The 15,359-nt window shown below is 39.1% G+C and overlaps 1 protein-coding gene across 1 annotated transcript in view; it reads right to left on the bottom strand.

Annotated features, from left to right (window-relative positions):
- Positions 1-3,584, bottom strand: part of fancc (FA complementation group C) — a 32,817-nt gene extending 29,233 nt beyond the window's left edge. Inside the window, 2 exon segments of the mRNA XM_034871626.1 lie at positions 3,145-3,218; positions 3,418-3,584. The gene's annotated coding sequence lies outside the window, so the exon portion shown is untranslated.
- Positions 3,585-15,359: the final 11,775 nt, after the last annotated feature.

Here is a 15,359-nt window from a genome sequence, read left to right as displayed (position 1 = left end):
ACTTACGAAACAGAGATTCATCCAAATTCTCTATCACACACAGACAGTTACATGAATACACAGGCATATTTATATATAATGCACTTACACAACTTTGCTGGCGCAAATGCATGTCATTCGGGCAAAAAAAATATGTACTGCACATAAACACACTCGACAGCAGCTCTGGTGTTGGCTGAACACATTTGGGAGCAGGAACGAGATGTGACTGGTCAAATATTATCTTTGAAGATTTGTTAAACTAAACTTGTGGACTTTGGGTAAGGGCGAGTTTGCTGTTCCAATTATGAGATTGTTGACATTATTTCAGTATGATCAAATCAGTTACACATTAATCTACAAATTCACTTGTGTGCCTCAAAATATGTTATATTTAAGGACATCAGGATTTAATGTTAGGAATGTAAGTGTTGTCTCAATGATAGTCATAAAAGACATAATGGCTAGTGTAATTATATATTTCTTCACCATTTTGCTTGTACAAGGCATGTATCAACAAACACCTGGAAGAATTAGTGGAAAATCAAACAGTACGGATGCATCCAGACATTGCACAAAAGGTCATTGAATGGTTTGATGGAAATAATGGGAATCATATGCAACATCAAAACACTAAATGAAAAAACTAGAGAATTGTGTTTCATTCCTACAGTAGAGTTACTAAGACTTGGAGAAAATATGCAAAAGAGCTGTTCTGGCCAACATCAACTTACCCCTTACTAAGGTTGCAACAGATTGATGGTTAAGTCTTTAAGATATCAGAAACTGGTGAACAAAATGCTCATTACTGAAGTTACACCTAACAAGTATTTTCATTTTAGATTAATCTGCCAATAGCATTGCATCGCATTGCCAGAGCTATCTCCACAGCGCTGTGGAATAAAGTCGGGCTACACAACAGATTCCTTCTGGGAGAGGAGGGGGAAAAAAAACTTGGGGTTGTTTGCATTTCTTTAAACCAATCGCAGTCGTCTTGGGCGGCGCTAAGTTTGGGATGCAGCGAAGGGTTGCATTTGCAAAGTAAGTCTTGGGATGGAACTTGTTTTGGTGGAACATATGAAACATGTTCCTCGGGTTGGCTCAGTTGGTAGAGCAGGTGCACATATAGAGGTTTACTCCTTGATGCAGCGGTCGTGGGTCCAACTCTGATCTGTGGTCCTTTATTGCATGTCATTCCATCCTCTCTCTCTCTCCCCTTTTATTTCCTCATCTGTCTCGTGGAACGGCCTAAAATGCTCCAAAAATGAATCTTTAAAAAAAAAAGCTTGCTAGCTCAAAGGTTGTTGTTTTTCCAATAGCAAAGGGGATTCTGAGAACGGAAACACACAGAGAGCAGAATCGAAAGGGGCTAAGCTGAACATCCGAGTGCGGCTTTGCCCCCCCTGCAAGTCAGGCTTCATCCGTCCGATCTACACTATACGCCACTTAATTTCTTTAATTGGTTGATTTAATGTTTGGTCAATAACTGTCAGAATACTGTGCAAAATGCAAATCACAATTTACTACAACCCATTGTGATATCTTCAAAATGTTTGTTTTGTCCAACCAACAGACCAAAACCCAGAAATATTCCTTTTACTATCACATAATACAAATAACAGCATTAAACTAAGAGAGAATGTTTGGCATTTGTGCCTGAAAATAAATAACACTATTACTAATAATATTACTATTACTGATAATGAATCAACTATCAAAATATCAATTATCAAATTTTCTGTCTATCAACTTATTCTAGTAAGGACTGGTAATTTTAGCCGTTCGCATCGAAGCTTCCCAGAGCGGCATGCTTTTTTATCCAGAAAAACTATCCAGGACCCGAAGATACTCAGTTGACAATGAAACCAAGAAAAGCAGCAAGCCCTCACGTATGAGATGCATGAATATGAGGATGTTTTACATTTTTGCATGATAAAGCACTTTTTCAATGCTTAATTGATTATTAAAATCATTGTTGATTAAATGTCTATCAATTGACTAGTACTCAATTAATCATAAGTGTTTTAGCCCTAGCTAGCGTCTACTGTTGAAGGACTTTTCCTCTAAAAGACAAAAATGCACAGACTTTAGATACAGAAAGTTGATCTACCCTAACCCTCCTGTTGTCCTGGGGTCAAATTTGCCCCGTTTTTTAAAAGTTTCTACATCAGAAATTTGGTATTCTTTCATCTAAATTGTCCAAATATTACATGGATGGTTCCCTATAACGCTTCTTGCAAGTTAAACAAAGGATCAGTTCACTACTTTATTGAATTTTGGGTGTTTTGTTTCCCATAAAAAACTGATATAATTTCGTATACAGGATACTTGTAGTAGTGTGAAAAACACGTCCAAAAAAGTACTAAAAAAAGTGTCTGAAAATTGTTGAAAAGGCGTCCAAAATTGATCATTTCCAGTTTTGACCTAGAAGGACAACACAAGGGTTGTGTTGTCTTCCCGTCCAAATTGAATATCAACACTTTTGTTGACACTTTTATCAATGTTTTTAACAAAAAAAGAAAAAGAAATGTCTCTTTATTTCAACACTTTTCATGCTTTTTTTTCAATGTTTGTCACTTTTGTGACATTTTCAACACTACGTAATACTAACTTGTTAACTTCAGTTTTACAGTTATTTTTGGAATCTAGGGTCAATAAACCTCATTTATAGGAAACTATACATAATCTTTGAGGTAGAAAAGCAGAAATAAGGAATTATTTCGACTTAAATTAAAGGAATGGATGTTGATGGATAATCACAGACTAGAATATGTCAACTTTTACAAAATCACTTCAATTTTTTCTCTCCAAATACTATGAAATTGAATAAGAGGACGTAGAGATTTGTACTTGCCAAAGAGCATTGTGTGAAATCAATCATGTTATTTTAGGTAAAAAGAACATTGATATAGGAAAATGGGTCTGGTAAGGTCTTGACCTTAAGACAACATGAGAGTTAAGATCCTCTGGAGCATCAGGAGTCTAACTGGACCCTCTTATCCTGACTGATAATTCAAGAAGCACCACCCAAAAGACCCAAATAGGCTGCATAAGTTATATTAAAGCAGTAACACAAAAGCACATCCACTCAAAGACAATAACGCCATTAATATAAAGTGATACAAAGCTAATAATAGCTCGTTATTACTTGTCACGTTCCTTGGTAAAACGTTGGGGTGCAACAACTACACCATACCACAGGATGCCAGTATTTTCCTCCACTCTACTGCGGTTACATGCTTATGTCAGTTCAATGTAATGATACTATAATATTAAAAGAACTTTAAATTACAACTCATTTGTGTCACAGTGTCGAGTTAGCTACGTTACGCCATTGATACGTACCACAAGTGAACTGCTTTTCATCCTTAGCAAGTTACCGCGAATGTCTTAACTCTCGTACAAATGTTAATTAACGTTGCTCTAGCTTGGACTTACATGTAAACAAGACGTGCAGTTATCAGAGTTAAATCTTTACAGGGCAGAAGTTAGCTAACGTTTTATCCATTCATGTTGTATGTGTTCAGACAAGAAGGACAGCTTTTTCGTGCCGCGATGTACACAAACTGAACTTCCCTCTTCTCTCCGAGTTCCGTGTATGGAAGAAGACTATTGGCTGAGAGTCGCGTCACGCGTCACTCGTCATCCTGGCAATGCCTACTGGGAAATAGAGGCACAGTCCCTCTGACTGGACATTCTCTGCTTCCACAATAACAGAGGATATACAAGCCTAGATAGAACAAATTACATAAAAATAGAATATATTTTGAACAGAATAACCACTGGAATAAAAACTTACAGTGTAGTGTAAGATACGAATTAATAGCCCTGAATTTGCTATGGCTAACAAAAGTTTTAAGACTCAATTTAAAAGAACTTGGGACAGACATTTGACATTTGTCCCAAATGTGTGGTTTAAGAAAGTAGATAATTGAATTTCCTTGTTACACTGAGGAGATAACGAGGAGTGAAAAAAATATCAGGATTCTTTTCAACAACACTACAAACAATTACCTTAAAAATGACAATAAAGGTGAATCCGTGTAGATATGTACACATGAGTGCTGTACTCACCTTAAGTCTCAAGTTCTTATTCAGATAAATGGAAGAATACATTTTTATATGCATCATTCGTCATTGTCATGTAAGACAACTTAATCCAAATATACTGACTCATTTGGTAAGACATTTTCATTGGAAAGGTGTGGATACAGATTTTTGCAACTCATTTTCAATTTCCATTTTCTGTTCATGGGATAGTGTTACAACTATCTCGGTCGTTGACTTTCCTTAACCCTCCTATTGTCCTCAGGTCAAATTTGATCCCTTTAGAAAATGTCTATATCTAAAATATGGGTTTCTTTTTAACCAAATTACCACAAGAAAAATGGATTGGATTCCTTACAACGCTCTTTGCAAATACAATTGATCACTTTCATTCCTGACTTAACTCAACTGTAGGTTCCTCTGATCTTAACAATCAGTCAAAATAACTCATATTTTCTGCTTTTTCAACTCAAATATTAGGTATGATTACATACCAACGAGGGCTATTGTACATGAATTCCAAAAATAACTGTAAAACTAGTGGTAGCAAGGTGGTGTTAGTGAAAAGTAAAAAGAAGTCTGAAAAAGGGACAAGAATGTCAAATCTTTGTCCGTTTTTGACCCGGGAGGACAACACGAGGGTTAACTTATACTTCCCATAGTATAGGCTGCCTGTCACCATGCTTTCCAAACATCCATACAATCAGAATGGAGTCATCCAATCTGCGTTTTCACATTCTCATCTTGTCAGAATTTTAAAATAACAGTTTGACTTATCTTGGTGACCTTGGGTTTTAAGATAAACCTGTCATCCATTCGTTATAGTAAAATGAATTGACAAATGCCTGGAACAATAAACATGCTGCTGGCAAAAAAAAGAAGCAAAGAAGTTGATGCGTGTGAGTCATTCAGTTCGGGGGAGAGGGTCCAGAGGGTGAAGCAGAGTGCATACCATGGGCAGGAATTCAGGGGTCCGGACTCCGGAGTGTGTCCCTCTGGAACCCAAAGCAAACTTTGAGAGGTTCCCGGCCCGCATGGTTCTAACTGACGTTTCACCCAGAGGCTCCAGCCAGACCCGGAGCAGCCCAGCAGTAAACCAGGAAACGATTGTTTAAACATACGTAACTCCACATGTGTGTGGGTTTGCGCACGTGTGTGGGCATAATGCGCATCGTTGCCTGCATGAGAAGAGGTCATATGAGTGTGGGATTTTACACACACACACACACACACACACACACACACACACACACACACACACACACACATACCTTGTTTCAATGTCTCCCTATGTGTGTGCACAGTATGCATGCTAAAGTAAGGCAAGATGAGGGTTGGTTTAAAATGTTTTTAGTGGTTTAACATTAGTAGTATTACTATTACTATTAGTATTTCTGTGGTAGGAAAGCCATGCCTGTGAACGTGTGTGTGTATGAGTTGTTGGGAGTGTGTGCGTGTGAGTATAAGTGTGTGTGTGTGCTTTTTACACTCTCATAGTTTTGTGCGTGTGGCTTGCTTTCCAAATAGAACATGGAAACTTTCTGTACAAATGTCTTTCAGGTGAAACATGTTTTGAAAGAGATTTCCTTTGAAATATATTCCGCCATACTCTAGTCCATACTTGCACAATAAAAATAAATGGCCATTCATATCATCCAATTATGAATCATATACCAATTCAGGCAAGTTATGTCTGGAGCTGAAGTTCCATCAAAAGCTTGTTCTTATTGAAAACGAATCATTCCTCATAATTCTTAAAGTAAAGTTTTTCCCCAACGATGTGTGCAGTGTGATTGTCTTTTCTACTGTAAAATTATTTGTAATCTTTTAATTTCTTATCAGGTGGTCCTCAAACTGCTGTGACAATGTCTAAAAACAAATGTATGGCTTTGTGAAACATCGAGATCCATGGCCTGAAACTGTCACACACACATATACATTAACTTCAATTTAACCCTAATTAATAAAACAAAATTTAAATCAAAACCACAAAACTGTTTGAATTCACGTTACACAGTTATGTTTGTGCCTTCATCTGCAGATGTCAAGGGATGGCAGCAGTTACTGTAAAATCACAAGGCGCTGGCCCAGGTTCACCATCAGCTCCACCCTGGCTGCCTGCCTGGGCCAACATGTAGGTCAACCGGGGCTCTATGTGCAGGGTGCTGTGTGTGTGTGTGTGTGTGTGTGTGTGTGTGTGTGTGTGTGTGTGTCTAAGTCTTGTAAAAACATCAGCATATGGGTTTGGAACAAGGTCCCTGGCAATACTCGAAAAAACAAGAGAGAAGGAAAGAAAAAACACGGCAAAACTTGAGAGAGTCTGGTTTAATGCCCAAAGTAGAAACCCACACACTGATGTGTGTGTGCGTCTGTGTGTGTGTGTGTGTGTGTGTGTGCATATGTATGTAAGCTTGCATGGGCACACATATGGATGCTAGGAGAAATGTAGTGTAAACCACGTGTGTTTTTACTGTACTGCTACTCTGTGATTATTACAAAACCAAGAGACGGGTTGTCACGCAGTGGGGCAGCAACTCGTCCATATATTTGCGTCTGTGTGTGTGGTTGCACGTGTGTGTATGTGCTTTCGTTCTTGGAGTGGAGGTCTGATCACAACTGGGAGACTGTACCAGCATGCTGTTGTTTTAATGGCCGTTCCTTGTTGAAAATAAGCAGAAAAAACACAAGTTATTCTCTTTCTTCTGTCAGTTAACACCATGTGTTTTTCTTTTCAATCTTGAACTTGCAGGTGCTTTATCTCACTCTGACTGATTCTGTCCTGCTGAATCATTTAGAACAACATAAAAGACACTTAATGTCACTTTTCTAGCCAAACTGCAACGCACTAGTATCAGAATTTATAAATCTAACCCTGACCCCGATGGAAAACCTCCAACCATAAATAGATTTTGGGGGAAAAGGCAAAGCGTGTGATTGCGAATTTTCTTTTAGGTATAGTTGTTTTTTGACCTTGTGGTTTGGCCGGAGTGAGATGGAGCCGGCTGGAGAGCTTGGGTATCAGTCACTGGAGCTTATCCCAGGCTCACTGAGACCAGGAGCTCCACAGCTGCTGACACATTTTTCAGTCCTGATCCAGACCAATCCTATTACCAGTTCTGGTTGCTGTGGCCCTATGTGACCTGATGCCTGATTCAATACTCAACAGTCATGCTGCTCTGTTAGATGTCCTAGACCTTTTTATTCTTACATCCAATATGGTGTTTTCCCTCTCTCTCTCTCTCAAATATCAGTCATGCGTGTATGTGTGTGTAAGTATGTGCATATATGTATAAACTGTATGTGTATGTATGTATATGTGTATACATGTATGTATGTATGTATGCATCTGTGCTTGTATGTATGTATGCATTGTGTGTATGTGTCTATATGTATATACTGTATATTTATGTATCTATGTATGTATGCATGTTTGTATGTATTTTTGTATGTGTATATATGTATATATACAGTATACATGTACAGTATATATACGTATATTTGTTTATTCATTTCCTATTCTTTTATCTATTTCCTATTCGTTGTACTGGTTGGGTGCATGTGAAACGTAAAGGTGTACAGACCAATGTTGTACTGAGTACTGTACTGAGGTCATTTTTGGGCCGATGCACTGAGCTCCTCAATCAAATCATTTATTTTACAAGTGTGAAGTCATCTGAAGCTGTATCCATGAGCCATTTTAAGGAAATTGTAATCACAAAGATAAATTCAAATGTATCCACGTTGTATATCATCTGTCATCACTTTACCAGTGTTGTTTCTCTCTTCTTTCTTCTCCTTTCCAATGAAAGTTGTTCTTCCCAACCCGTCCACAAAAGCCATCACACACTTCTCCATCCTGTAGAAGTAGCATCACCCTTTAAAACATTGGGACTTTTGTGTGTGTAAGTGTACGTGTCCATTCTGGTCTTTTTTATGAATGGAAAAGCTGTGCCTCGGTTCGAGGACAGTTGAAGCAATGGTGGTGGTGGTGGTGTTGGGGGGGGGGGTGTCTTGGAGGAAGGAGACATTCAAATTAAAGTGGAGGAATGTGCCGTTAAAATCTTCAGATCCGTTTGAGCTTAAGTCATGTCTGGCTGTTAGGAGAGAGAGAAAGAGAGAGAGAGGCATAGAGATGGAGAGGGCATAAGATTTTTGAAGACTTTCAGAAGATAAATGAAGGGGCCATCTTGCCCTCTTAGACGAATTGTGCTTACTTTTGCTTCAGTATGCTTCTGTGTACTTCTGTGTGCAGTAGAGCTCTTGTTGACTTTCTTTTAAGTTTTCTTTTTCAACTGTCATCAATTTGTTTGAATTCATTTTTAATCAGCATGTAGTAGAAAAGAAGGCATTTGATGTCCTGTAGCTGGCTCATCCATCCATTTGATGGGTGTAAAAAATTCTCAGTCCCAGTAAATCATATCACACCAGCCCCCTTTTAAAAAGCAGAAAAACCACATTTTCTATTGCTTAAGTTAAGCTTAAGTACATCTTAAGTACTAAATACATAAATATCTCAAAATACTTAATTCATCTCAAATGGATTTCTTCAGATCACTCAATGAATTAAAATTAAGAAAGGTGTAAACTAATTCAGAAGCCAATAATAAGACGAATAATTTATAAAATACTACCAGAATAATGTAATCCAAGATTCCCCATACACCAAATTTTTAATTGTTATCTTCTCTCTCCGTAGTTGTCTTTTTTTGTGGAGTGTTCGATCACATTTTAGTCTCACTTTTGCTTTACTTGTGTGTCACAACCTTTTCCCTTAGTGTTATCAAACCCATACAAAATGACACAAATAAACACATTCAAGTAGAAAATAAAAATGCAACACAGAGGAGCCTTGAAAGGAAATCAAGAGATTTGCCCGTGCCACTGCAGCTTTTTAAAACGTCTGATGTAAGCAGCCACAGGAGATGTGTGTAAAATCCTGCCTAGAGGAACACATTTTACCTTACATTGCGCCTTTTTACATATTTCACAGTTAAGGGAATCCCTTATAGGCCTGCTATGGTAAAATACATTGGACCAAATAACTTTACAATGATACAAAACTCGTAAATGCACAAACACGTGTAGTCACAAGGACACACACTTTATGGCAATTCCAGGCATTTTTAAAGCATGCTTCTTTATTGCTTTGAGAGGAAGCTGAGGATTGGCGGAGAAAGAGAGAGAGGTTCTGTGACCAATGTGAAACAGCACTGCATGCATGAGCCTGATGCTCATGCACACAGGTGCACACACACACACACACACACACACACACACACACACACACACACACACACACACACACACACACACACACACACTGTTCACATGTCTTCTTATGTCTATTCTACATATAAAATACATTTCAGATTTATGCTGTCTTTTCTAACTGCAAGTGTGCGTGCATGTGTGTGTGTGTGTGTGTGTGTGTGTGTGTGTCTTCCACAGGTTAATGTGGTACTCCTTCTGGTTATAAATGGCTACATACAATAACAATAATAATATAATCTATCTATAGTCTATAATAATAGACTGTATGAGGCCTTCCACAGTCTGGTAATCAACTAGTAAGAAAGGAAGCAGCTGAGACTCTGCATTTACAATCAGTCAGTAAGAAAATCATTGGCAATAAAATGACAGCTGGTACAGATAACCTCTAACATTTCATGTCCCTTACACTAGCAAATTAAACTAACTTCTTGGTAATATTTGTATAAGATAATAAATTCATCTTTTAAGCCTAAACGCAAAAAACTCTCAAAGCACACGTCAACCCTCTGTGATTGACCAACAATCAGTCTCAAGTATGACACTAACAGGTGTCTGGAAAAATACACAAGTGATTACAGGCAAAGTTGTACTGTACAAAATGGACCTTTTTACTTGCAGTAAACAAACTCATTATTATCATTCTTATTATTATTAAAGACTACTACTGTAATCAGGATAAGACCAAAAGCAGGGACACACTTTATTGTGTTTCAAATGTGAGAATCACTACCGTCTATATTGGGCCCCTGAGGGGTCTATTTGACCTGTAAATGTCACTGAGTTGGCCCCCAACACAACTCTATCCCCGTCCCTCATTCATTGTCCAAGTTCAACAACCCAACACAAGAGCTGTGCGTCCGTTTTGACTGTGACATATTGTATCATACACACACACACACACACACACACACACACACACACACACACACACACACACACACACACACACACACACACACACACACACACACACACACACACACACCTGCTTTCTATTAGTCCAGCAGATTGCAGGGAAATTGAGTGGGAGTGTTAAACACACACACATCCATCTTTCTTCCCCTTTGTCCACGATAATTACACACTTCCTGCTCTAAAATCCTTCTCCAACAGCTTCCACTCCAATCATGTCTCTGTTGAAGTCTGAGTGTGTGTGTGTGTGTGTGTGTGTGTGTGTGTTTGTGTATGTGTGTGTAGGATCTAGTTTGGGCACTACTCTGTCAAATAATCAGGAATAATTCATTTCAAGAGTTTTTCTTACTTTACTGTTATAATTGTATTGTTTTCATTACTTCTCTGTCTCAAGAGCTCTCCATTGCAGTGCCATAAATGGAGTCTCTGGTAAAATACATCCAATTATGTTATTATTACTGCATTTATATAGCACTTTTATCCAAAGAGCTTTTGGAATTTGCATCATTGACCCCTTCAAGCAGACACTCACACACTGATGATAACGAGCTACCATGCAAGGTTTTGGGGTTCTTGTCAATCAAATCAAACTGCTAAGCCTGTCATGAGCTGCAGGAGCGTTTTTTCTTTTGTTTTATGGTTATCTTGTGTACTGTATTTCACTCAATTATCTTCCATTATACTTGTGGATTTGTTGTCTTTTTGTCTGAGTAAACTCAGCAATACATAGTTTCCCATTAACTATATGGCAATGAAGTATTGAATCTTGAATCCTCATTAACTTCTCAAAATGGAGCTCCAGGCAAACACTGGAGGTCAGTGTTCATGAATGTGGGTGACATTTATTTTACAGTAACATTCTCTCTGTGATTGTGAATACCATAAAAGCCTGTGCATTAGCAGTGGGCTTGAATGTGTGTTCTCATATCTGTTTGTTGTTTCTGTGCATGTGTGCGTTGATTCAGACTGAGTCTCCCTCTGGGGTCCTCAGAGCTCTCCTCCAGCCCTGTTTCTCATTAGGCATCTGTCATGGTGCCAGAATCAATAAGCACAGATGGAAGGAAAAAGATCTCTCATTTTCTCTTTATGAATGGGCAAATCATTAGAAAATACCAAAGTGTTTACCATCATCACCAAGGAAGACCCTCCTCAACTTTTAGTAATTTGTACCATTGTTATTTCCCATATGACCTATAGTCACGTAAAACCTACCTCTTTAGTACAAAGTCTTAAAGGCTTGTGAAATGATGTGCTCCATACTCCCATACACAGATGAAAATATTTAGTTGCGGGTTGTTTTCTGTCTTTCTCTTTCCCTCTTCTGCCCCTCTGCATCTGTTTCCATACATTGTTGCATGTTTTCTGGCAAAGACGATCAGCAGAGTTTAAACAAAGAGGTGGGTGGCATGTGTTGATCTGGTGTGCGTGCGTGCCTGCGTGTGTGCATGCGTGCATAACATGCATGCCACCAGGACTACATTAAACAAAAGGGAGAAAGGATGACAGCGTCCAACCTCAGTTTGTCATCTTCAGTGTAAACGGCCCTACATCACGCTAACGTCGTGCATGTGCTCGGCCCAATCACAGCAGTCACACACAGCCGTGTCAACACAGCAGTAATGAAAACAAAGGAACGAAAAAGAGAGAGCTTGGAGGGAGACAGATTGGGACGAAGGCAGATGGAAAGTAAAGAAACAGAATGTCCGATGGAAGCAAAATATAAGTGAAGGCGGTTGGAAAAAGGGAAGCAGAGGGCAGGATAAATGCTTCCAGTGTTAGCGGAAGAGGAGAGATTATGACATGGCTTGGCACCACTCCACAGCACTAGTTTGTAACACAAAGAAAGAGTGGGTGAGTTTTCCACCTCCACAGAATAAATGATGCGAGGGGAAATGGGAGTAAACAACATCAGTCATTATAATTACTCTCACACGGCTACTCCCATCCACCATCAACCATCCTAACTTCCCCCCTTTCACTCTCTTCCTCCCGCCATTTTCCATCTGTCTTTACTACCCCTTCTCTTTGACTTAATTTCACCTTTTACTTTATTGTCTCTCACTCACTTTCTCTCTCTATCTGTCCTTGGCAAAGTACATTTCCAGTTTTCTGTCTACATCAAAATGAACCCACTTGTTTTAGGTCTTAGACCTCAAGCTTAAGTAGGGTGGTCTGAATCTGAAACCACACAGAAGAAATATGAGGCTGTGAAAGTTGGAGAAAAACCCTACAGATGACAGAACATCAGTATTTCGTTAAGAATGTTGTCTGACTGCAGCGACAACAGCCAACAGTAATAACAATCTTGGCAAATTTCTTGAGCCTTGCTGCAGACTTTGAGAGCGATACAATCTTTGGCTCTTGCAGCATAAGCCTTTGAATGCTGCTGAATGCATAGTGAATCATGTCATCCGTTTCTAAGAATTGGATGTGGTTCCTCTGCTGTCTTGGACCTCTACGTTTCACTCGCCCTTCTTCTCTCCCTTTCTCTCGTAGGATTCCTGGAAAGCTGCAGTAGTGTGTAAGAAAATGTGTTAAACAAAAGGTTTTGTAGATATGTCATGTATGAATGCAGGAAACCACATGTAGAAAATCAGTTTAATATGAGAACAAGAGTAAGTCTGAGTCTACAACCATGGCGGCTCTATGAGGCTGAGCCTAATGCTAAGGCAGCATGCCCATATGTGGATGCTAAACATGACGTTTACCATGTTCATCATCTTGGTGTACTTAGTATTAGCATACTACACAAGTACAGCTGAGGCTGATTGTATTGTCATTAGTCCTGCAGGGAATTTGGCAGGGGCGTGGCACAAAATTCTGTAGAAAGGCATTCTTAGATATCCACAGATATTCATTCTACCCCAAACCCAGTCAGATGCTCCTGGTATTTGGTCGTAAACCAAAGAAAAGGACAATCTTTTAAGATAAAAGGGACACAGGGAGTGGGACACATGATTGGACAGATATGTGGGCAACATTTCATGGCAATATATGCAGTCAAAAGTTGTTGTTGAGACATGTCACCCAACCACAACTGTGAGCCGCATGGTGGCACTAGAGTCAGAGGATCACCACATCTGCAAAAAAAATTCATGGCAATTTCACTAACACATGCTGAGATATTTTAGTCTGGACCAAAGTGATAGACCAAGAGACCAAGAGACTAATGTTGCCGTCCATAGGGACTAAAAATGTAGCTAAAATGTGGAGGAGTCATTAAGCGTGACTGTTGTTTTGTCATTTAAATAGCATACACTTGCTACATGTCAAAAAACATTTCCAGTCACACATTTAATAACTTTCAATTAAACACCTCCTTCCCAATGATAATTTTTTCACTATCCATCAACTAATTGCTCTAATTTTCTCTGATCATTAGAAATCACTTCAGAAAGCTAAGTTCCAACTTTAATCAAACGTATACAAACAAACTAAGAGAGACAAAGAGAAAGAGAGAAAAACCAAAGACAGATGCTAAATTCCCTCTTGCAACACTGAATTCCAGCACAGCTATATGCCCAGAATTTGTATCCCGACAACCGTTCATCACTTCTCTTTAATGTTTCAAATGCCGAGCATACTTCTAACATGTCATTCTTATAAGGGCTATTTTCTTGGTATTCAACATGTCAGCCGGAAGAAGTGTGCTTTAACACTGAGTTTATGTAAGTCTGGCCACTGGGGAGTTGGACATTCACACTCACATTCTTCTGGATTCGTCTTGTAGGAAAAACGCACTCCCTCTGAGGGAATAAAAGAAGACAGCCAAATCAAACTGGTCCCAGGGTGGGACTGAACGCCAAAACCAAAACCCGCCCAAAACCACCCACCTTGAGACTGCTGACAGAATAGATAGATAGATAGATATATAGATAGATAGATAGATAGATAGATAGATAAATAGATAGATAGATAGATAGATAGATAGATAGATAGATAGATAGATAGATAGATAGATAGATAGATGAAAAAAACAAACTGCCATATATTTAATGTGAAGCGAAAGCCATCTTACAGCTCACAGCTAACAGCTAACAGCTAACAGGAAACAACTAACTTGTATTTTTACACTGTTAAATAAACTCCACAAACCAGCACATATTTTAATAATTACATGTTTAATGTTTCAAAAACTGCAAGTTAGCAGTGTAGTTTCCAACTGCTTCCAGACTTTATACTAAGCTAAGCCACTGGTCTCCTTTCAATTAATTTTAGATGCCTTCCATTCTTTATGCTAATGAACCATGAACCATTATTTTAGGCTCACATGATAATCATTACAGTGAGCGATAAAACTGCAATGCTTTGGTTAAGAAGGTTAAATGCTTTTAAAATACAATACCAGTACCAAAGTTCAATGATGCAAATACTATTAACGATAATGTGAAGTCATCATAGTTTTGGTCAGGCTAACATTTACAATCTGAGACACAGTTCTTATTCACTGTCACACACACACACACACACACAAACACACGCACCTCAAAAGGTGACCCCCCCCCCCAAAAAAACCGTTTGTCTGGATCTAGAGTTGTATCAACACACCATGTGATACTTCCTGCAGATTTATTCCTAAACTAAATGTGTAAATCTGGCCCTGGATCTGGCAGGAGTGCATGGGTGTGTTTGCATGTGTCATGTGCAGGCATGTCAACAGTCCAATCACTCATGTGGAGTAGAGTATACACTCAGAGGGTTTAACTTTGCCGGCAGGTGATGATGGAGAAGCCTTTCAAGGAAGGAGGGATGGAAATCGGCAGAGGGAGGGACAGATGGATGGAAAAGAAGGACTGGATCAGCAGAATCAATAGTTCAGTTTTGTAAATTTCCCTTTACACATGAAAAAGCTTAGTAGAACAGTATGTATCCGCTCTATTGTCACCCAGTCTGGGCAGGGAGCCAACGCAGAACAGTCCAGTTCTAATTACCTCCTCTCTCTTCCTCTTTTGTCCTCCTTCCATCTTTCTCCCCCTCAAACCCCTTTTTCTGTTGGCTGAGAGAACGGGTACAGGATACAAGTCGTTCATTAACAACCTGTAGTTCAGCTCCACCTCTGACGGCAACTCTGAGTGTGTTTGTGAGAAGGGGTGAAAAGGTAAAGGGGGGGTAAAGGGTAAGGAAGGGCTTGAGTTAAGGGGGGGGGGGGG

The sequence above is a fragment of the Etheostoma cragini genome, chromosome 5, assembly GCF_013103735.1.
Source record: "Etheostoma cragini isolate CJK2018 chromosome 5, CSU_Ecrag_1.0, whole genome shotgun sequence".
In the NCBI taxonomy this organism is placed as follows: Eukaryota; Metazoa; Chordata; class Actinopteri; order Perciformes; family Percidae; genus Etheostoma; species Etheostoma cragini.
The sequence above is the reverse complement of the archived record's forward strand: the minus strand, read 5'-3'. Positions and strand labels throughout refer to the sequence as shown.